Source organism: Dermacentor andersoni, chromosome 2, assembly GCF_023375885.2.
Source record: "Dermacentor andersoni chromosome 2, qqDerAnde1_hic_scaffold, whole genome shotgun sequence".
Taxonomy (NCBI): Eukaryota; Metazoa; Arthropoda; class Arachnida; order Ixodida; family Ixodidae; genus Dermacentor; species Dermacentor andersoni.
The window spans coordinates 10,534,294-10,558,791 of record NC_092815.1 but is presented as its reverse complement, the minus strand read 5'-3'; positions in this window follow the sequence as shown (position 1 = coordinate 10,558,791).

Genomic DNA, 24,498 nt, shown 5'->3' with positions numbered 1-24,498 from the left:
TGCTCGTTAAAGAACCCTTGGTGGTGCACAGTAATCCGAACCATGGCGTCTTTCATAACTGGGCCACTATGCAGTTTCAGCAACCCTACAGTCGTCTAAAAAAAATAAAGAAACGAAAAGCCCCAAGCATCGAATATGCCGCCGCTGTTGTTGCAAGGCCACGAAGGCGCTGGTGCGTATTATACATATTAACTCGCACGAGTCACAGCAGCCGAGTATTGTTTACATCGGCACTGCAAATATAGAGCCGCGAGCAAAATTTTAGAACAACTCCGGCAACGTGCAACTTCTTTCAGTGCGTTGCATCGGTCGAACACATGCACGCAAGCTGCACACCACGTTATTTCAGCCGCCAGGTCAACGTAGCGAAGAAATATATATTTTTTTCACGGCACCGTTCACGGCACGTCTTTTATCGTTACGCCTAGCATTCTTCGTTCCATTCCTCTTTGCGTGGTTCTTAACTTGTTCTGAAGCTCCTTTGTCAGTCTCTAAGCTTCTGCCTTATATGTCAGCACCGGTAGAATGCATTGATTTTACACCTTTATTTTCAATGATAGTGGCAAGCTTCCAGTCAGGATTTGATAATGTCTGCCGAATGATCTGCAACCCATTTTTATTCTTCTGTAGATTTCCTTCCCATAATCAGGATCTCCTGTGAGTAACTGACCTAGGTAAACGTACTCCTTCGCAGACTTGAGAGGCTGTCTGACAGACTTGAACTATTGTCCCCTTGCCAGGCTATTGAGCATTATCTTTGTCTTCTGCATATTATTCTTCAACCCTATTGTTACACTCTCTCTGTTAAGGTCCTCAATCATTTTTTGTAAGTCGTCCCCAGTGTTGCTGAACAGGAAAATGTCATTTGCAAACCGAAGGTTGCTGAGATATTCGCCGTTGATGCTCACTCTTAAGCATTCCCAGTTTAATAGCTTGAAAACTTCTTCCAAGCATGCAATGAATAGCATTGGAGAGATTGTGTCTCCTTGCCTGACCCCTTTCTTTATTGGTATCCTTCTACTTTTCTTTTAGAGAATCAAGGTAGCTGTGGAATATTTGTAGATATTTTCCAAGATACATTTACTGTCTCTTAATTAATTTAGTCCTAATCAACAGCAAGGGCCGTGGGTTCGAGTGCCTTAACTAACTATATATATTAAAGAACTGTACCTGAGTTTGCCGTTAATTAACGCCAAATGTCATGGGGTCGACTCCCAATGAAGGGCGGTTTGAGCCCCAATTTAGGTGCCATTGAATTTTTGTTCTATAACGCCGGACGGCCAAATTTTTGTCCCTTGAGCTGTATAAAACTTTCTTATTAATAATAAAGAAAGGAACAAAGACATGGACGCACGAAGCGCAAACTACTAACTCTTTATTTTTTGTTGCAGAACACGTTAATATACAGATGTCAAACGAGGGGACAGGGGCCGCTTACAGACAGACGCGCTTACAGAAGCCGAAACGGAGTTCGATGGACGGAATGTGTACAACTGAACTCTGTAGTTCTGGCTATCGCGTTGCCACTAGACATATCAGTGTACACCTCCTCCCCCTCGCGTCTTCTCCCCTCCGCCCCTTTCACTTTGTAGAATAACGTGTTCTCTAACAAAAATAAAGGGTTGACAGTTTGCACTTCGTCCGTCCGCGTCCTTGCTCCCTTCTTTTCTTTTTTTTTGCCAGTGTAAAACTCAGCGCAACGTAAGCACGAACGTGCATTTACTAGCCCCTCAATTACCTAACATATTATGATACGCTTTAATTATTATTATTAGTATTTATTATTGATTATGCAAATATATATAAACATCACGAAGAGAGAAAGAGAAATGGGGCTATTGTTTTCCTAAAAAGGACACCACGCCCACTCGCTTGAAATAGAGAGGGAAAAATGATAAGAGCAATGGACATAAAGAAGAAGAGGAAGGCTTACAGCGGCACATCACACTTTTATGCTGAATGCTATGACGTTCAGTGTTTGACGGAAGCTCGTCTGGTCGGGATGAAACATGGGGACAGAAACCCTGGGCACTACGCCGGCCAAAGTAAAATTTAACACTATGTATATTCAATGGAAACGAAGTTCTCTGCATCACAAATAATTCACAGAATGATCTATCTAAACAACACTTCCTTTTGATATAGCAAAATTCATAATCACCCGTTCAAAGATATTTTCCAATATATTTCATTTTTTACGTGTCCTTGCGTATATTTCGTTCATTATTCTTTGCATTTTGTTTTCAGACAAACGTGACGGCCTAGAGTCACGTAAGTGCACTGAATGAATTCTGCGGTTTTACGTGACATAACCAATATTTGATTATGAGGCACGCCGTAATGGGGGACTCCGGATTATTGTTGCCCACCAGGGGTTCTTTTACAAGCCGCTAATACACGGGACATGGGCGTGTTTGCATTTGGCCCCCATCGAAACACAGCCGCGGCGGCGGGGATTCGATCCCGCGACATCGCGCTTAGCGGCGCAACACCATAGCCGCTAAGCACTGCGACGGACAGTAAGTGCGCTAATGATCGTATTGGCCATTAACGCTCGAATTCTGATGTCCGCCACTAGTATAAAGCTTGACCAACCAAATTTATTAGTTTATATCAAATCTGCTGTTTTCAGCAACCAGAAGCAGCCGTAATCGTTTATTGAACAATCTCACCACTGTTAAGTAACGAAGAGCAGTGGCATGAAACTGCGCAACTCCAAGAATAGCACCATGCCCGAGTGAGACCTGTCTTCGCGTCTTCATTTTGTTGGTCACTCTCGTTACACCCTGCGTGCTCTAGAATAGCTCCAATGCACTCAGGCAATGGGTGACAGATCAGTGATTAACAGAGCTTTCTTTCTTTTTTTTTGCGACTACGACATTGAAAGTAACTACCACTACGAATACCTTCCATCAAAGTTTTCAGTAGCGCTTCCCAAAGTTATACCGCTGGCTCGTGGACCTTAGCTTGAATAATAGCTTGAGCTCCATCTGACTCCCTGAACCACATTTTTCCCGCTTCAGTTTTTGTGGTCGGCTGACTAGGAGGAAAGGAAAGGGAGAAGGTAGGGATGTTGACCAGAAATGCGTCTGGTTGGCTGTTGAAAGATGAGACAGAGCGAGGAGGGCGGCGGGGGAAGCAAAGGCGCGGTGATTTCGCGCACACGCACGCGCGCGAAGTCACCCACCAGATGAGCCCATAATGGCCGTAATGGTAATGCCACGCAATGAACTAGATCAGGGTTACGAATCTTCAGAAGAGGCAGCAGGGTGGCGATTTTAATTCCGAGAGCATGTTATTTTATTACTAACAGTGCCACGCGGTCATATTAACAGCTAAGTGGCTTCTACGACATTACTAATGAAAAGGATGAATGGGTGTGGACAAAGTGATGGAAGGAAGGAGCCAGTTGGAAGTAAGAAAGCTTAACGAAGCTCAGGAAGCTCATGAAGAATATGGCCGGAAAGGAGGGAAGCAAGAAAGCCTTAGCTGTGTGCATTATTAAAGCCCCTCGCAGCGCGGACGCATGTTCGGCGTAGCGCGGCGGCTCCATTATTCAAGGCTCTGTGCCAGTGAGGTAACAAAAACGCAGTCTTAGTTTATGAGAACGCATATTGCAGAAGGTTCATTCTATGCTAATCCGTCAAGTGTGCGTGAAGTGAAAACTCGTTACCGGCATTTTGTTGTGTTCGTTGAGACCGCCTCTTCACGCCCGCATAAATTTTAATATTAAGAGAACTTATTTCATGCCGTTGTGCCTCCGCGCATAACTCGGCGGCAGTCGATGCTGCTTTCGACGAAGGAGACTGTGTTCCTAGCGTTTGCCTAAAATGTGACACTTTTTTAAAGGAGACACGCAAAGTTTAGGAGGAAGGGGGGTGTCTCGCGCGACAGCCTCTCACACGTATCAGCTGGCGCGTGACTGACGTATGTGAGCCGTGGCTGCGGCGCCTCTTCTTGAGAGCCATTAAATACTCGAGTAATCGATAGCGCACTAGTTCTCACCACGGGCCCAGGGACGTACACTGATCATGATACATACTTTCGCCGCTGTTAGCGCCATGAGGTTCAATCAGACGCCATTGGCGTCTAAATTCACTTCAGCGTCCATATGGCAACATTGTTTTAGTGTAAGGAGATTTGTTTGCTTTCTTTTAGTAAACCCATTCTTTTCTTGATTGCGTGAGGAATAATACGCATTCTTGTAACTCCGTCGTAGTTTGCCCAAGTACGTCGGACACTGGCTCCACATCAGCTCACGATTACGTAGATACTCGCAGCTCGCACGGATTTCAAGTAACTGAGCTCGTAGCTGGGCGACATGCTCGCTCTCAGCAGGTGCAAATCCCTTCGTGCCAATGCAACCTTGGTTCTTTTCATAGAAAACACAGCCAGTGTTGCACAGTTCACTGGCGTCTCAGTGGACAGCTAGCTATATTTTTTTCTCCAGGTCTAGTAAGCACAAGCTCCAATGGCGTGATCAGACCCTATAGAAGCGCCTAACTTATATACCGACTATTCTACATCCCCGACTGAACAAACGGGTGACGTTCATATCTGTTCTGCGCTCGTGGTTAACCAGGCTGAGGCCGGTAGGCTACCCTGCACTGGGGAAGCTGGAAAGGGGATTGAAAAAGGAGAAGGAAGAAAGAAGATCAGTCTTCACTGTTACGCACACAAGCGTGCACGACTGAGTCAGTCACAGGTGGTCATCCAGGCTGGTGCATTTCAAGAAACGCACCAGCGCCTTCGTGGCCTTGTACATAGCAGACGCACGAGGCCATGGGCCCAAGATCATCTCCTCTGTGAAAGGACAGTCGTCTAAGTGCTCCAAAGCTGTACGAAGGGCACTCTCGTCTTCGTATGTAGGGAAGTCGCACAGAATAGGTTTGGTCCTTTCTTCGACACAACATGTGCTGCAGTTGGCACTGTCAGTCATTCTAAGTAGTAATGAGTAGGCGTTTGTGAAAAAAAAAAACACCTACTCGCAAGCGGCATAGCGGCTTTGAGGGGGGAGTAATGCCGCGAATCTATGCAGTGCTTGCTCACTCTTCAAGTCTGCCGCCATGCGACAGACTTGAAGAGTCAGCAAGCACTGCATAGATTCGCGGCAATATGTGGGTCCATGACATATAGGCACCAGTTGGTGAACTACGGTGTGTTCCGTTTTCTTACAGTAATAATATGGGCAAGACCGCTGAGGTGCCGCGCTGCATCCGTTCTCGATAATGGTATCGACGTGCTTTCACATACATCATGTGCCTCACGGGCAGCTTTGTCGGCACTTTCATTGCCAGCAATGTTACAGTGCCTGGGTTACAGCAACTGAAATACAATGTCGTGGCCTCCGTCCACCGCTTGATGGTAGCGTAATCGTATCTCTGCTACCAATTGTTCATGCGGGCTGTGACGCAGAGATGATGAGAACGATTACAGCGCTGCCTTTGAATCACAGAATATAGCCCAGTGATTTGGTGGTTGTTGGTGAACGTATATCACTGCGTTACGGAGGGCGGAAAGTTCGGATCCTGTCGATGTTGTGACGTGGTTGATCTTGAACTTCTTGCAGATTGACATCGACGGAATGACTACCACGCTAGTAGAGCTGGTTAGAGTCGAAGAGCCATCTGTATAAACATGAAGTCGATTGCAGTATGAATCATTCAGTAGATGCAGAGCGGCTTGATTCTGGGCACAAGTTGGCAAGTCCGACTTCTTTCCAACTCCTGGAATGGAAAGCCGCACTTGTGGCTGCCGGAGACACCACAAAGGACAAGGCGATCTTGCAGGCGTGAAATCGGATGGAAGAGAGGATCGGTACGAGGCTACAATACCGGAATAAGTTGCATGTGGTCTACTTTCCGAGAGGGAAGCAAGGCGTGCAGACTGGAGTCGGGAAAGGTGACGAAGATGATTTCTAAGGGTGTCTGTGGCGATATATGTACTGATGGGACGTTCCTTGGCGATACCCAATTGCTGCTGCTGTTGAAGCGCATCGCGGTAGACCCATACATGTTCTAAGCGCTTGAGCTTGCATGTTCTCAAGCACTCTGAGATTTGTCCTCCGGGTGCTTTACAGCACCGGAGTGCTGTATTGCAAGAAACCTGTGAAGAACGCTTTGTACAGTTGAAGCATAGAACGCACCGACGGTCCCCATGGTTCTCCAGCAATGGCCTTGAAAAGGTGACTGATTGAGAGGAGTCTCTTCCTTAGGTAGCATACATGGGGGCACCAGGAGATGCCGCGGTAGATAATCATCCCTAAATATTGATGGGTCCTCTTGTACAAGATAGGCTGGCCATTAAGAGCAAGCTTTAGCTCGGGCCGAACTCCGACGCGGCCTATTCAAATACATGTAAAACGCAAATACGTTTTTCTGAAATAACCCCTGGACCGATTTTACTGAAATTTGTTGCATTTGAGAGAGAAACTTAAATTCTAGTGACTGTTGGCAGCAAAATTTCTCGAATTTTCTTAAAAAGATTTTCAAATATTTACCGTTTGAAAAAAATAGAAGCACGAAGTTTACAAATTCATAGCTCTGCATAAAGAACTGATATCACGCTTCTGTAAACGGCATCCATTAGATCATCCAAAGCGGACAAATTGAATGTGTCATTTTACATCTAACGTGAATTTGTTACGTTGGTTACGAGGTTTCTGCGAAAGTTTTATTTCCCTATTATGAAATTTTTTTATATTCATGTGTAACATATCGATTTTGTCCGCTTTAGATGTACTACTAGATACAATTCACAGAATTGTATTATCATTTATCGTTGTTGAGTTACATAGTTGTAAACTTGTAGTTTCGTTTTTTGGAGATGTTTAATTTTTGCCAATTTTAATAAGAAATGACAACTTAACTCGAAAATTCAAGACCAACAGTCACTAGATATTAAGTTTTTCTTTTAAATGCAACAAACGTCGTCAAATTTGGTGCAGTGGTTGCCGAGAAAAACGAATTCTCCTTTTACATGTATTTGGATAGGAGCACCCGAGCTAAAGCTTCCTCTTAATAGACACCGGGTATCCAGTCACCGATTTTCGCTTGAAGGCGACTAACGTGCACTTTTCTGTTGAAATTCTGAGGCCTTGTCTCTGAAGATATGTACGCGTCATCGTTGCAGCCTTTTGTAACCTTGCGCGAACGTGCGGCCGAGTTGCGCCTGAAGCCCAGATGTAGATGTCATCTGGTTATATTGGCAGACTGAATGACTGAGGCAGGAATTCCGCCAATCCAATCAAAGCCAGGTTGAAAAAAACCGGGGTCAAAATGCCACCTTGTGGAACCCCACGACTGGTGTAGTGGTCGGAAATCGGACAATCCTCTGTGACTACAAAGAACCTCCTTTCAGTCAGGTAGCTACGAATCCACTGAAAAGTGCGGCCTCCAAGTGCAGCAGCCACGAGCGCGTCAGGAATGGCTTCGTGAGAAACATTATCATAAGCGCGCCTCACATCTAAATATAGCGCTACAGAGAGGCGTTTGGATGATTTCTGTTGTTGAATCGAAGACACAAGATCAATGAGGTTATCGATCGAAGAACGGCCGCGTTGAAAACCTGCCATCACGACTGGATAAACATTGTAATGTTCAAGAAACCACTCGAGGCGTTTGAGGATCATCCTTTCCATCATCTTGCCAACGGAGCTGGTGAGAGCGATAGGTCGATCTGATGTCAGTTCAAGGAGAAACGTTCCATGCTTTAAGATTGCGACAAGATGGCTACGCTTCCGCCGCTCAGAAGGAACAACTCCGTCACTCCATGAGACGTTGAGATGGCGCAGCAGGATCTCTCGTGCTTCATGGTCAAGGTGGCGGATAGCAGCGTACGTGATGTTGTCGGATCCGGGCGAAGAGGAACGCTTGCAAGTGTCTAGAGCAGCCTCCAGTTCTTCCATGGAGAAAGGTTCGTCACTTGCCTAAACTTGCATGAAGGGAACGTCGCACAATTCAAGGTCCTTTGCTAGCTCACTGTCACCTGCAAGTACTTCATAAAACTTTTCCCCAGCATCCACTTGTCGACAGCCTTGGTGGAGAGCCAGTGCCTTAAAGGGGTGGCGTTGCTGAGGAGAAGAGCGAAGGGCTTGGAGAGTTCGCCATAAGTGAGTGAGAGCTTTGCGTGGGTCCAACGAGTTACAAAATGATTGCCATCGTTCGTTGCGTAATTTGTTCATTCGACAACGCATTTTCTTCTGCATGCGGCTGGCCTCCCTAAGGTCTAGACCCGACTTTGTGAGCCTATATCTCGTCTCAGCACGCCGATGTATTGCTCGAAGCCTTTATAATTCAATGTCAAAGTCCGTGCGAGTTGCTGACCATGAAAAGCAGCGCGTTGCAGCATGTATCGCGTCTGTAATCACAAGCTTTATGTCACGTGTAAGGCAGCCTTTGCATTCAGCGTTCACAAAGGCTTCAAGTGCAGGCAAGTCAATCGCTCGAGAGAGCATAGGGGAAGAGATACTGCTCAGACCTTTGATGGCAACGTAAGTATAGGGTTATGGTCACTTCCACGTGTTTCCAAGTCCGTAAACCAGTAGACGCTCGAAGTAAGGCATCGTGACATCGAAGTAAGATCTAGAGAGCTGCTCTACGACGACCCTTTCAAGAGTGTTGGGCTGCTGTCGTTCAAAAGGCAGAGGTCATGGTCCGATGCAAAAGATACAAGAGCCCTGCCTCTTAATTTTTTTCATTATAGTTCCCCGAATTGGGTGGTGAGCATTGGCATCTCCTGTGATTATCCAAAGACTGGAGGTCATCATCAAAGCATTTTCAACCCTTTTGCAGTCTAAACGACTTGATGGGGAAATATAGCTTGCGATGAGTGTGAAGGAGAGCCTCTTCTTTATGCGCAGGCACACATACTGGTTGAAGTCATGGGGAGGCACGGCCTGGGCCACGTAAGCGAGCTCCTTGCGAATATAAACGAGGATCTTGCTGCTTTTGCCACACGTGGCGGAAACAAAAGATTCGTATTCTGATGGTCTGAGGATGTTTGTCACGTTTGGTTCACAGATGACTAGCACCGGAAACCGATTTACATATAAAAGTTGACGAAAATCGGAAATACGTGATTTCAGGCCTCTCTCATTCCACTGAAAGACTGTGGTATAAAGGTTGTAAACAGGGACAAGGTGCCTCAGAAAGGCTGGCCAACGTTTCGATAGGAGGACCTATCTTCGTCAAAGGCGGCCTCGTCATCCTCGGCATGGTAGTTTTACAGGGTTAGTGCAGACGCTCACAGACGTCAGGCGACAGCGCTCATTCTCTTTGAAGTCTCTTCCTTTACAACCAGCATCCACGGACAACAACCGCACGTGGTGTCACTGCCTTAACCCTGTAAAGCTACCATGCCGAGGATGACGAGGCCGCTTTGACGAAGAGAAGTCCTCCTATCGAAACGTTGGTCAGCTTTTCTGAGGCACCTTATTCCTGTTTATAACCTTTATTCTTGACTTCTTGAAAGGTTTGCTTCTGCAGAAGTGGGTGAGCCATGTTTCTAACGTAAGCTTTCAAGCACACGAGCGAGAGCATCCAGTACTTGTAAAGCGCATCGAGCAGTCGAAGTTTGTGCAGAGCCCAAAAGTGTGCGAATCGCAGCCATTTCCGGCTTCAGCAGTATAATAATCTGGACATCCTGTTCAGTCAACTTGTCGGAAGCAGGAGGTACGTTCGATGAAGGCGATGTACGCCACTCAAGCTGAGCAGGTGGGCGTGTCTTTGGCAGTGCAAGCCAGGCAACGTCGTACGCACTTTTCTGGGCTTCTTTGTCATTCATAACGCTTTGTCTGGTCTTGCGCAATGACTGCTGTTTCACAATTCGAGGTGATGACGCTGCTGGGCTAGGTTGGCGTTGTGGGGGGCCTTTCGCGTTCTTTGGCGAACGTCGGCGGTGGTGGCGGGAGCGTCGTTTTTCACAGAAACGGCTGCTTCCCGGTGCGTAGAGCGTTTTCTTACCATCTCATTAGTATACTCCACTCCTCCTTCATTCGGGGGCAATTTCTCGACGTGGCTTCATGCGATGTTTTGCAGTTTGTGCACTTATATACAGTTTTTTGGCAGGATTCTGTGGTGTGGGACGCAGCGTAGCGCGTACATACTGCCGCGTTATTACAAACGCCTCTGACTTTGACCCAACCGAAGGTACTTGTGGCACTGTAGAGGTTTCAGAATGAACGGTTTTCTGGGGTGGCGAAAACGGCCCACCTTCACATTAGGTGGTGTCGTGTTGCCCTTGAAGACTGCCTTCACACAGCGTGAATCGCCAATCCGAGATATCTGCATGATGGTAGCATCAGGAGCGGCTGCCTTCATTAGGATAGGCTACTCATCATTTGGTATTGCAACATCTATGTAATAGATGACGCCTGTTGCTGTATCCTTGTCGACTGGAATGTGGGCACTCTGATCCCGTTCAAGTCGGCTACTGTACACAAGATCTCAAAAGCGGTTGAATACAGGGCATCTACGGCGAGCATATTCTTCCGAGTCTTAATTCTTATATCGGTTATCTCATTTGGTGCTAACCTTTCAAGGAAAGTCGAGACAGCTTGCTTATCCAGGTGGCGTAGATTATCCGAGGGAACCACCGGCATGAAGAGTATGGCGAGGGCTCGAGGACGGCTAGTGTCCTGTACTGTCAATGTACTTGAAGGCGAAAGTGTCCTGAGGTTCCTCCGCTTCGTCTTGCGGCTTCGCATGGTTTCGAAGCCGTCTTCGGAGTCTTCTCCGCTGGCCGAGTCGTTTTCCGTGCTGTCACTGGCGGCATCGTTCAGTTCACTGTTACGCTTCCGCGATGGCTCCGCTGAACGCGAGGCCAGGCCTGGAGCAAGCCGGGCAGTGTCCACTTCTGTCACTACCAGCACGGTACCGATGTCCCGCACATAAACTCTGGGAAAACCGAAAATCAGCAGGAGACGGGAAAGCACCGGTAAACTAGAGACACACTTCGTCGACGTCTCATCGTCATGCAAAGGTGCATTTGTGGCACTATGTCCTAAGTTTATGACGTAGTGCCGCGCGGCAGTCAATGAAGAAGCGAGCAATGTCGTATTGCAAGGCTCAGAAATGTTAGGTATTTATCTCATACGTCTTGCATGAAGCAAAAAAAAAGTACACAGAATGGGTGGTGGCTACTTTCCGGTTCTTCTCCTCCTCCTGTGCACGGCAGCAGCAAACGTTACACGTACTCGCATGAGGCATAGGGTGCCTCGGCACCACGCTTATACTGCATGCGGCGAGAGGCGGCGCTGACATTAGGGAGCACGAGGCTGACCTCCATGCTGTTGCCCTCAACTCTGCTTTGATATCGCCTCCCTGCGTTCACTTTGGCGTAAAAAAAGTACAGTTAGATGTTTCTTGCCCTTTGTACACATCGGGCGTCAGAAACTAACTCTCATTAGTTAGTTTCTGACGCCTTAATGACGTGCCTGCCAACTTACGGGCTAGGGCGCCTCTGCGCACAAAGGGCGGCAGCAGCCGCTCCTTCCTGTTGGTTTTGTCATTGTAATGGGAAACCATTTCTTCCTAATGTGTTCTTTGGGCTCGCCCAGGGCGGCGTCGCTAAGGGTCCCGTGGCCGCGCTATGTCCTCCAGGCGCCCGAAGAAAGTTGGGGGCGGGGTGCGTGATAAAGAAGCGGCGACGGCAGAAGAGGCACCGGGCCAGCTGTCTTCTGGTGGAAACCTTCTTTGTCGTGCGACACAAAAGGCATTCCGGTATGGGGTGGTTCCAGTGGCTAGTGAAATTGTTGCACAGGTTTTGCGAATCGGCTCAACGAGCCGTTATTTGGGTTGTGCAGAGTCTGGCTTCAGCGCTGCTTTGCCAGTTTGAGCATCGTCTATTTTTTGACAGAGCACCGATTGATGTCAGAGCGAATCCTGGCGCCGTCGCCTTTTCCGATAATTAGAGCGACGAATGGGGCTAGTAGGTTGCAGCTTAGATGCGGTCTGTAAATTACACAAAGACGACGTCGCTGACTGCTGCACAGGATTGGCAACTATCAACCGAATCGACTTCCGCAATCAAATTAAATTACCAGCGAAATGTCCACACTTGTGCCACGTGTACGCGCCAGGCACTGACATTATACTGGTAGGTTGACTAACCATGCCAGAAAATTCTGAGGCTAATTATAGGTACGATGTAATTCGAGTGACCGATACACAAGAACCGTGACCAACGGCGGCAAATCTCGAAAAAGAATATTATCTACGGATTTCCGAGTCATCCCGTGTTATGTCAGCTCTGTTGGACGTTTGTTCCAAGTTTTTGCAGCGAAGCTTTCGTTTTGTCTTCCCCTCACTTTTGGGCTGCTGCCTATTGGCCGCTGGCCGCTGTTTTGCACGACTGGCTGGTCCCGGGTATAGTGCAAACCAGTACCGGATATAGTTAGACCAAAGCGAGGCAGCCCGGGGCGGCCGGGGATTCTGTAGGCGCAGACGTAAGATCCAGCACAAACACGCTTTTGTCAACACGCCGTCTTTGTCACTTCTTCGTCATCATTTCACCGTCGTCATGCCTTCGTCATTATACCATCGTTGGCATTAGATCGTCGACATCCATTTGTTGCCATGCCGTCGCCATCTTTCCGCCGTCTTCATCACTCTGGCGTCGTCATTCCGTTGTTTTCAATCTGTAGTAGCCTTGCCTTTGTCATTATGCCGTCGTTGGTATTTAACCGCCGTCATTACCCCATCGTTTTATGCAGTCGTTGTCATTTCATTGTCATTACGGTGTCGACGTCATGCAGTCGACATCATTCTGCCGTCGTCATCCTGCCGTCGCTATTCCTCCGCCGTCATTTCGTTGTCGTCATCCGTTCGTCGCCATGTGTGGGATCGGCATGTTGCTGTGTCACAATTTTACGCTGAGTAAAAGGTTTTCCAATGAAAATGTGCCCAACTTGGTCGCGTGCTTTGTACTTGCAAATGGTAGCTAAAGAAGAACAGCGTTTCTCGCGAACACCAATCAAAGATTCACCTATATAGCGTCTCTCTCCTCTAATAGGATCGGCGGACGACGACGACGAAGTTGTTCTTTAGTTGAACGCTTGTACCGTTGCATCTGCATTTACGCCTTGCTTCTTCGTAAGCTCTAGGCGCTGCCGCTTCCACGTTGCGGAAATGGATGAAGATACTTCCGAAGACCTTCCCGGTGCGCAGCCGTCAGGTCCTCTTACGTCCAGGAAACGTGGAAGCGAGTCAAGCGATACAGACAGCGAGGCGACACAGTGGTACTCGGGCAGCTGCGACTCTTCGCACGACGACTTCACGCTTGTCATGAGCCGAACGGCAAAAAGAAGACTGCCGCGGACGTCATCGCCGGCAAGGGAGTTCGCGGTTGTGTAGCGCTTTGCGACGTCACTCACGAATTAGCCGGACAGAGCGTTGATTCGGCAGCCATCATCGCAACCGAGAAACATTTACCTGCCCGTTCACTTTTAGAATCATAGTACATTTAGTCAACAAAACGCACGATAGACAGGACGCGGGTAATGTTCCCGGGATATACACCCGCACGCTGCGCCACCTCACTCATAAATAGTCGTGCGCCCATGCTAACATCTTCATTGTGATCAAGGGACCCGTACGTGGCCCGAAACGTCATGCTTTTTAATTTTGTTTTATCCTTGGCGTGTGCATGTTTTTTGGCATCAATATGTTTCCTCGCCAGGCGAGTTTTCGTAGAATACTATACTATATCTCTCTACCCCATCTTTCTGTTTCCCCTTTCCCGTCCCCCAATATAGGGTAGCCAACTAGACGCATTTCTGGTTAACATTCCTGCCTTCTCTCTTTCTTTTCTCTTCCTTTTCTTCCTCCTCCTCCTCATCCTCATAGTATCCGCAACTTTTTTGCAATGTACTAGCCTCGTCTTGTTTGAGGCGTCAAAAGTTATAACACTGTCCATACGCGATGGCATACCACGTGTTCTTTGCTGCGCTTTTTTCTCGTTTACGTTTGCATCGTTCAACTTGCCTCAAGTGACACATTGAAAAATTCCGGCAGAGCCCGTCTCATGATGAATGTCAACGTTAGTGTGATTAGCATTGCAGAAACGTAGTGACACGTCGAACTTACAAAAGCCGCATATCCAGGAGTATCGCCTACTTGTGAGGCTTATGTACATTCCAGACTTCTTGCACTGGAAAGCAAGCAGAGTACAGCCAGCACTGGCCACCGATGAAACGTCGTCACAAGACTTTTTTCTCCACGGAAGCATTACCAGCCTCCTAGGCAACGGAAATGAAAAACAAAAACAAAAAACAAAAACAACACAAAACAAAGAACGCGACATGAGGACTGAAAGTTATGAAAAACTGGAACAAAGTAAGAAAAAATAAGTGAAGTGAAATAAAAGAAGTTCTCGGTTTTCGCGATAGGCCGGTGTGGCAGCTGCTGTCGATGGCATGCGGACTATTGGCAACGAAGTCGGGTCAAAGAAAGGCGAGCGATGCATCGGTGGGCCGCATTCCTCGGAGTTCTCGGTATTATTTGTTTACAGATAGATCAGGCATTCCGACTTGCTTTTATGCATGCGCCCTTCCTCCACCAACTTCGCTCCATCCCTCTTCACATTCATACCTTGCGCTTCCTTCGCCAGGTTTCCCCTCGAAGTGACTGTTCTGAATGCCGCGCGTTGGACACTCGAGCAAGTGCTCGCTCTGATCATTTCTGCTGCAAACGTTTGGAGACAATGTTCTGTAGTTATGAGCGTGGAAAATGTATTTGCGTTGCTTTCGTTACTGTTACCTTTCCTTTTCCTGGACATGTACGTCAAACAGTGCGTATTTCCCTATTTCGTTGCTATCGTACTCTGCAACGGGAAAATCAAAAAGAAAGGGAGCACTTTTTCTGTGGATTCAAAAGTGCCAACATTTCGTTACCTTAATTTCTTGCGTCGTTCACCGCGTTCAGCGCTCCTATTTGTGCACGCTGAACGAATAATAAAGAGTGGTTTTTCGCACACTATGCGTGTAGTTTGTTGTAGAGTGCCGAGTTGCTGTTTATTTTTCCTTCTAGGCCCTCTAATTGTTTGCAGCTTTTGTCCACTCATCTTAGATTTCTTTTATAAAATTGTATTACTCGGCCTGAGCAACACAAACACGCGAAAATGGTTCGCACGCTTTCACGCTCTCATAGCTTGTCTCAATCTTTCGACTCACTTTTCTCGTACGTATTGTGGCGCGCGTGCCAAAACTGCTGCGTCATTGCGGACGAACATTTCTTTCGACTACGGCGTCGCCGCTTCTCTCTTCTGTTCTCTTCAAGCGAGAGGACCCGGACTCTAAGACATTCGCTTCATCTGTCTTCGCTTTTTCCAAGGCGCCGTAGTCGTCGAGAAACTTTTCTGGCCCGACGGCTGCTGTTCGCGCTGCTTGTGTCGCCTATCACGCGACTATTTCTTTTTTTTCTTTTTTTCGTCGACGCCATTCGTTGGTGTCTTTAGCTTTTCTTACCGATATATTCTCCGTTTGTATTCTTAAGTGTTAGGCCGCTTCCTCAATTCTTTGTTCCCGAGTTTGTGCTATGTCGATCTGTCATGGCAAGGCCAGCTTCATAATCCCTTCATTTTGTCTTCTGGTGTTGACCCAGTTCTGTTCTGCGGTGTTTTGTGTCCCACTTTAGGAGTACTCTAGACGACGGGCCTTCATTGCTGATTCCACATCACGACACTTCAACGCACGGTCTGCTGCCGCCCCGCACGGTTCTTCCAGGGTCTCTGCAGTCCGATACGCTCTTCCACCAACATATATATATATATATATATATATATATATATATATATATATATATATATATATATATTTTGCTATCATCCTTTTTCTTTCTGTTTAAACGTGACTTCGAGTGTTATTGCGTTTGTTGGGCCCACAATGAAGAGCCTTTTTCTTCCTGTTTTATTACAAGTTGTCTCTGCAACAACAAGAACAACAACAACAACAACAAGAACAAGAACAACAACAACAACAACAACAACAACAACAACAACACGCTTTGTAACTTACGCCTCATGCAAGTTGTCAGGTGTTGGCTGAAGTGATGATGTGAAGAAAACAAAATACTCAAAATGTTTGTGTGAATGGCAAGAAAGCACGTTCTTCTAGCACAATCAATCCTGTTGACAGCAGCCGCAAGATGCTCGTGCTTGTCAAAGGAAACAGTGCTGCCTCCGCTTCAAATGTCCGCTTCGTACTCGATGCTGTAGTAGAAATAGGAGCAGGCAAAATACGAGAAAGTGCCAAAGCTTTAGTTTTCGTTTTGCTGGCTTTGTCCGCACAATTTAGACCCAGCGGGATATACTTCGCGTGCCGCTACGTCGACACTGATGAACTCGTTGAAGAATTAAATGTATGTAACCTAGTGTTCGCGACTCGTCGAGGCGCTGGCTACTCACCTGCTGCGACATGCGATGAAAAGAAGCACACTATGGAAAGTATAAATTTAGCCGCAGCCACACAAAAACACCATAGGGCGAGTTTACGCGAGCACTTCATAAGTCGTGACACACAAAGCACAAGTTCGCAAGCCAAGTTCATAATCTCCAGCATTATATAGGCTCTTCTACATTTTTTTCGTTCAATAGCGTAATTAGGTATGACAGAAAAATCGGGCAGTTTGCAAAACTTTGACAATGGCTGCAGCTATAGTAGGCTTGAACACGAAACGAACGCGCTCTTAATCCATCGTCTGAGGGTGCGATGTGGCATCGCTACATAACCCAGTCCTTGAAATTCTGTAACAGAAAATCTTACTGTCGGATAATGAATCGTGGCAAATATCACTTGCACTCTCCAGAATATTCATTTGGCACCGCGATTCCTGCTTAACCGGACATAACCTCGTCGCGACGGCACACGAAGCAGCTCCCCGTATCGGTTTAGGTATCTTGTTTATCGGTTATATAAAATTATTGATAAATTTCTAAGCAGACTGAACCAGCCCACCGGTGACAGGACTGTCAATGCAATCTCAAAATGACAATATCCTAATATGGTTAAAAAACACCGTAGTTGCCCTTTAAGCTTTTAATGGTATCTTACGTTGATCGACGTCTGGCCTGTTTCATTGGAACTACGATCACCTCTTTTTATGTACTATAAAATTTACCGTGGTACCTATGGTCATCGTCTATTTCCAAGAGGACACCAACTCCACTTACCGGCAAAATACTAATTTCGTATAATATATTGCGTCGTGCGTTTCTGCAGGAATCTATCCGGCATGTTAGAGGTACCGTTAGTAGCAATACGTTGCTTCTTCTCAACTTTTTTTGTTTTTTTCTATTCCCGTATTGTTGAACACGCGTGATAGATATAATCAAATGCTGCTAAAGCCTTGTGCTAGACGCTCCCGAAGAACACGTCACTCTCAAGTCCTACTTGGCATTCCGCCATGTGTGGTTTTTGAACGCTTCCTTATAGGTTCGGGGACATCACAACCTGTCCCTTCCCCACCCTCTCTTATTTTTAACTCTAGGAGGTGGCGGGAACGATGACTCAAAACATCATGACACTCACTTTTCCTTTCCTTAACTTTAACTATTTAAATAATCAGACGTATAGAAACAGCTGTACTTATACTTAAAAGGAAGAGGTGCGGACACCGACGAAAATGGGTTAAAATATAAATTTACGTTTCGGCTCCCTCATGGGAGCTTTGTTCACTGTAACGTAAATATGTATTTTAAACCATCTTGGTCAGTGACGTAAATATATGTATTAAACCATTTTGGTCAGTGTCCGGACCGCTTCCTTTTAAGTATGCATTATCCCGACCAGACTGGCTTCCGTCATACTCTCGGCTTCAGTTCTGCTTCCGATAGATCACACTGATGGCTTGTACCAGTACTTTAACGAAAAATTATGCAGATCCAAGGTAACACAGTCAGCAATTTCGATGCAGCAAGCAAACCTACACGTAAACCATGCGGCAAGCCACAGTCGACAGAGAACAGCTATCTCGGTTCGAGATAGTCCAGATGGGAATCAGAGACGGAGGGTCCAGTAGGTGTTGATGGGTATGCCAGGAACCTAGTGTGTTCCACGTGGTTCTTGTGACATCACACGCGAGCGTGCAAAGCGTGGTTGCTGCGATGATTGTGGCAGCGAGGAAACCATCGAGTGCGCCATCTGTCATTGCCCTAGCTCGCTCAGTGCCCAGACACAGTTTCTCGAAACAGCGCTGGCATTCATCGATGTCCGACTGCTTTCTGAGCAGACGATTTCGGAATGCCGGCTCGTGCGGCCCTCACAGGAGAAGGTGATGAATGCGCTAGTGGAGCTCCTCTGTTCGGGAAACCTAGTATAATGACTCTGACACTCTTGCGTTCTATTTCTTTGTGTGTGTGTGTGTTCGTGCACATGTGTGTTTTTCTTCTCCCTCTCTGCGTATCTACTCTCTATGCGGGTACCCCTTTCTCTAGTGCAGGGTAGCACACTTAATGTTTGTCTTCCGGTTAGCCTCCCCGCCTTTCGCATCTCATTTCGTTGCCTCTCTGTGCAGATACCACACTCTATGGGGACCAATATTATGTGAGTAATCTTGCGGGTAGCTTGCTACCTAGCATCGTTTGGGGTGCGAGAAAGTGTTACGTAGTGGTGTAACGTGTCCATGTAGGGCGATCGATTGCGCGCGTGACGACAACGGCAACGCGGCGGCACGACGACGATTAGGATGACAACTATTTGATGACGACAATGGTATGATGGCTGTTTCATTGTATTCCGCCAATGAAACACTGCAGTTTGTTTGTTCACTATACCTGGGCCGACCACAAAGGCAGTGTACGCTAGGCAAACTGGGCCAATCACGAAGGCGGTGCCATGTCGCCTAGCAACGACGCCGCACATCAAAAGGAACAGCCAAAAAATTAACATTAGCCATTAACGATTTAAAATCTAAAATCTTCGGATGGGTTCCGTGACGTACCATCGTCAACTCCTAGCGGCAGCAACAGTGCAGTCTTCCAGTCGTGAGTAGCGGCGCTGCGGGCCACCTGGACTATAAAAGCTGTCGACGAGACATCGCAACCCAAAACGCACGGCAGCTGGGCTTGCGCACAGATGAATAATCCGCTTGTCTTCCTCGTGCAGGTAGGAAAGAGTTTTGGAAAATGCTTTCGCTCTATATATAGCGAGCGTTGTCTTGTCGTGCTGCCTTGCCCTGCGGTACTTCTCGATACAGTGTCTGACGTACTGTACATAACAAAGTTGCTATTGCTTGCCGGCGATGTTGAAACTAACCCCAGGCCCGATATGGCGGAACTTTCACGACAGCTACAACAGATTGCAGAGGACATAAAAGTAATAAAAGAAGAACAGTTAACAGCAATTGACAACCAATTAGAGCGCTTAACTTTCATTGAAGACAAGCTTTCCTCGTGTATGGAACAGGTCCCTAACATACAGCAGGTGGTGTCATCCTTAGAGCTAAGGCTAGACGACCTCGAGAATCGCTCCAGAAGGTCGAATCTCATAGTCTATGGTATGTCAGAAGAAGGTAAAAATAACGAGTCGCTGCAGCGCTTTGTGAATAAAAAGGTTGTCAAGGATTCCTTGAAATTGGACGAAGTCGCGATCAAACGCGTCCACAGATTTAAGTAGACCGGAAGAAAACAAAACAAGGCCAATAATACTGAAGCTCCTAGATTTCAGGGACAAAGCGAAAATTTTGCTAAATTGTCACAAACTAAAGGAGACTACGTTTACCATCAGTGAGGATTTTTCACCCCGCGTTCGCGACATCAGAAGAAACTTATGGAAATACGGCAAACCAAAAGAAGATTCCGGCGATAAAGTCTCTCTGGTTTACGACAAACTAAAGATAAACGTGGAGCTATATTTTTGGGACGATGTAAAAAAAGACGTGTGCCTTGTTACAAGTGCTTCAAACCAAACAAAAAACCAGGACACAGAAGCACGAACCCTTCGCCCACGCCGCCAGCAACGTCCCAAATAACGTTCATGAACATACATGCGCGTAGCATTGTCAGCAAGCTCGGTCACCTTGAGCCATTACTAGTGGGTTTCGAGCCGGACTTCCTAGCCATTACGGAAACCTGGCTAACAAAAGACATTACCAATTTTGAAAGAATTGCTCCGAACCACGCTATAGTTCGTAAGGACCGGCCGTCACGTGGTGGAGGCGTGGCTTTGTTAATAAAACATAGTCCCTTTCGTTACAATGCCTGAAGTTGAGGGGGTAGAAAGCGATTTTTTGCAAACTGTTTTTCTAGTAGCGCTATCATTGTTTGATGCGTTTATCTCAGCCCTTGTTCTGATTCAGACATATTTCAATCATTGTGTACACACATGCAACGTCATGTTATGGGTGCCAGACTAATACTGCTAGGGGACTTCAATCTTCCTGAAATTGACTGGAATACACTGCAACATCATTCGCCTTGCGCGGAAGTTGTTTTCGATATAATGCTTTCTTTCAACCTCACGCAGATCGTAACCGAACCTACCCGCGTACAAGGAACTAGCTCTAACAATTAGATTTAGTGATTTATCATGACGCGAACGTAGAAATACTAGAAGGCCTGTCTGACCACAAACTAATAATGTGTTCTGTCTCGTTTCGTTACACTACACCCTCTTCCCGATCAACAATAACATATCCTGACTACAGCCGAGCTGATGACACATTATCTGAAAAGCTATCATTGTTCTGTCAACTCTCAGATGACACTAATACTGATATGGAAACCCTATGGAGTAGGTTTAAAAATATTCTATCGTATTGCATTACTAATTTCGTTCCTACCAAGACTAAAATAACGCGAAAGAATAATCGACGGATTACTCGAACTGTAATTCATGCCAAGCGGAAGGTCCGACGACTGAAAAAACAAAAATGCTACGACGCCACCCATCAAAAGGAGCAGTCAAAAAATTAACATTAGCCTTTAACGATTTCAAATCTCAAGTCAGAATGGCTAAAACTTTCTATTTTTCAAATACGCTAGCAAATTTTCTAAAAGATTCTCCCCAAAGTTCTGGCGTTACTTATCCTAAAGTACATAATCAAAGTCATCCGTCCTCGAAGGAAAACCGAAATACTGCAACCACACTGAATAACTACTTTTGTCCCATTTTCACTACAGCAAGCAACTAGGGCCCCTTGCTGTGACCGAAGCTGGAGTCTTAAACCTTATACTAAATTTAGACACTAAAAAAGGACCGGGGCCTGATAACATTTCTAACGCATTCCTGCGCAGATATGCCGAGTGGATTGCGAAGTTTTTAGTAATACTCTGTAACAAATCCCTGTCATCCTGCATCCTTCCTAAAGAATGGAAAACAGCTAAAATAACACCAATACATAAATAAGAAGAAAATCAGATCCCTCAAACTTCAGACCAATCTCACTAACCAGCACAATATGCAAGCTACTTGAGTACATCATCTTAAAGCATATAACAACATATCTAGAAGATAACCAAATTCTATCACCTTTCCAGCATGGCTTTCGAAAGGAACTTTCTACCGTGACTCAACTAATTGAACTCGTGCATGACGTAAATACCTCTGTTGATCACCAGAAACAAATTGACCTCATTTTCTTAGATTTTTCGAAAGCCTTCGACCGTGTGTCACAACCAGAACTTATTAGGAAGCTTGAACTAACTTTAGGAACTGGCCCAATTTTAGACTGGATTATTGATTACCTCATTAACCGTGCTCAGTCTGTCGAAATTAACGAGAAATTCGTAACAGCTGATGTCACATCAGGTGTACCACAAGGAAGCGTCTTAGCCCCAGTGTTATTCGTAATTTTTATAAACGGCCTTCCTACTAGCTAGCATCTTTAACAACATCAGACGTTTTGCCGATGACTGCGTGCTATATCAGGAAATTAACTCTGTCATCGACCATATAGCTTTAAAGAACGCCATAGCAGCAGTAACCAAGTGGTGCGAAGATTGGCAGATGACTATTAGCGTTAACAAATCTGTTATTTGTAACCAAGAAGAAACATAGATCACTCTTTCAGTACACACTAAACAGCATTCCTCTTGCTTCTATCTGCGAATACAAATACTCAGGAATATTACTAACTTCTGACCTCAGATGGGATGCTCACGTTAACAAAATCACGGCAGCCGCACTAAAACAGTTATTTTTCATTAATAGACACCTCAGACTAGGACCGTCTGATATAAAGCTACTAGCATATAAACACTTGTCAGACCGGTAATAGAGTAAGAAAATGTCATTTGGTTTCCTTTCACTAACAAGCTGATTAAGAAACTTGAAGGTGTTCAGAAAAAGGCGCTCAGATACATTTTTAACAAACATACGCGAGCAGGATAACCGACAGAACTACTCAAACAAGCCGGGATGCTAACCCTTCAAAACAGGGCTGATGTATAAGTTTATTCAATGTGTAATGAAGAAAGGAAGAGAATGACATACCGATCATCATCAAGAGCGGAGGGCACGAGACCGGCGCTCGAACACCACCATCTTGTTCTCCGTGCTCACTGTTCCGAGCTACCGCCCGTTTGTTGGACCCGCTCAATAAACTTCCTTACATTTGGTGGATCGTGCTGGGTACGCACATCGTCGGCACCCTGGAACTCCGATCCCGCACGTTGCACTCGACCATGCAAGCTGATGCAGCCCAACAGCCGCCACCTCTCCCGGCCGCCGTTTGTCCCGGCCCCGTGCGCCAGCGAGACCCCCCGGTATTTTCGGGTACGGAAGACCAGGACGTCGAGGACTGGCTGTCGTCCTACGAAAAAGTTAGTGGACCCAACAAGTGGGATGACGCTGCTAAGTTGAGTACCGCGAACTTTTACTTGGCTGGCGTGGCGAAGCTGTGGTATACGAACCACGAATCGGAATTTGAAAACTGGTCTGCTTTCAAGGAGGCAATATCTGCCGTTTTCGGTCGCCCTGCCGTGCGGAAGTTACGCGCCGAGCAACGGCTGCGCACACGGGCACAGGAACCGAATGAAACATTTACCGCCTATATTGAGGACGTACTCGATCTCTGCAGGCGCGCCGATGCCTCAATGAGCGAAAGTGCCAAAATACAGCACATTATGAAGGGCGTCGACGACGATGTCTTTCAGATGCTTCTTGCGAAATCTCCTGGCACTGTGTCTGAAGTTGTAACTCTTTACCACAGCTATGACGAGTTGAGAAGGCAGCGGGCTCTTACCCGACGTTCATCTCAGACGTACAATCAACCGCTCGCTGCACTGGACATCATGCCTGACCAGTCATACCTTATCGCACAAGTGAAAGAATTTGTGCGTGAGGAGGTGGCCCGTCAGTTGTCTCTCCTGCCGTTTGCTCAGCGTCAGGAGCTCCCACAACAGCAGCAACTGCAGCGACCAATCCCGTTGGCTCCCGTGCTTCGACACGTCATTCAAGAGCAGATTTCCGAGGCCATGCCGGTGCCCATTCAGCAGCAACCTGTCGCCGCGCCTCTTAGTTACGCTGAGGTAGTAAAGCGGCAGCAGCTTCAACAGCCCTCACCACCCCATGGTGTGTCGTATGCTGCAGCCCCGATTCAGCCGTCCGTGACATGGTCTGCTCCCATCCCTGCAAATCCCTGGCGAACGCGCGACAACCGGCCGATCTGTTTTGCATGCGGTGGCCCTGGTCATATCGCCCGATTCTGCCGCCGTCGCGCGCCAGGATACTCAGACGCCCGTTCACCGAACTACATACATCGTCCCCGCTCTCGTTATGAAGGTCCGGGTCCCCAAACAAGCACGTCTTCACGTGACTATCCGCAACCCACGACTCGTCGCTCACCTTCACCCCGTCGCCGCTCCTTGTCGCCCATGCGTCGTCGACCAGCCCATGAAAATGAGGGAAACTAGCCTCCGCAGTTCGTGAGGCAAGAACTGCGCTGTCGAAATGCTCAAGTCCTCAAACTTTGCCGTCGAATATTGTCGAAGTTTTCGTAGAAGGCATCCGTGCATATGCTCTTGTCGATACCGGTGCTGCCGTTTCTGTTATAGACGCCACACTTTGCCGCAAGCTTCGGAAGGTGACCACGCCTCTTGAGATGATGCCCTTACGTACAGCGAATGGAGACCCTGTTCGGCCTATAGCTGCCTGCACTGCTCGACTTATTATAGCTAAAGAGCACTACATTGTCGAGCTTATCGTCCTTTCCTCTTGCTCACACGACATTATACTTGGCTGGGACTTTCTATCGTATAATCACGCCGTTATTGATTGTGCCAGATCTGAACTTGAGCTCTTCCCCTTGTGTGACCAGTCCTACTACCCCGCTCATCAAGCCGCACACAAAATAGTCGTCACAGAAGACACAGAAATTCCGCCGACAGCAGCTGTTTTGCTCCCCGTATTCTGCAACAGCATATGTGATGAAGCTGCATTCTTTGAACCATCACGCCTTCTTCTAAATCGGAAGCCACTTCTTTTGCCTTATTCGACCCTCTCTATTTCGAATGGAACAAGCGCTCTCTGCCTCACAAATCCTCTTCCATATCCCATCAGACTGC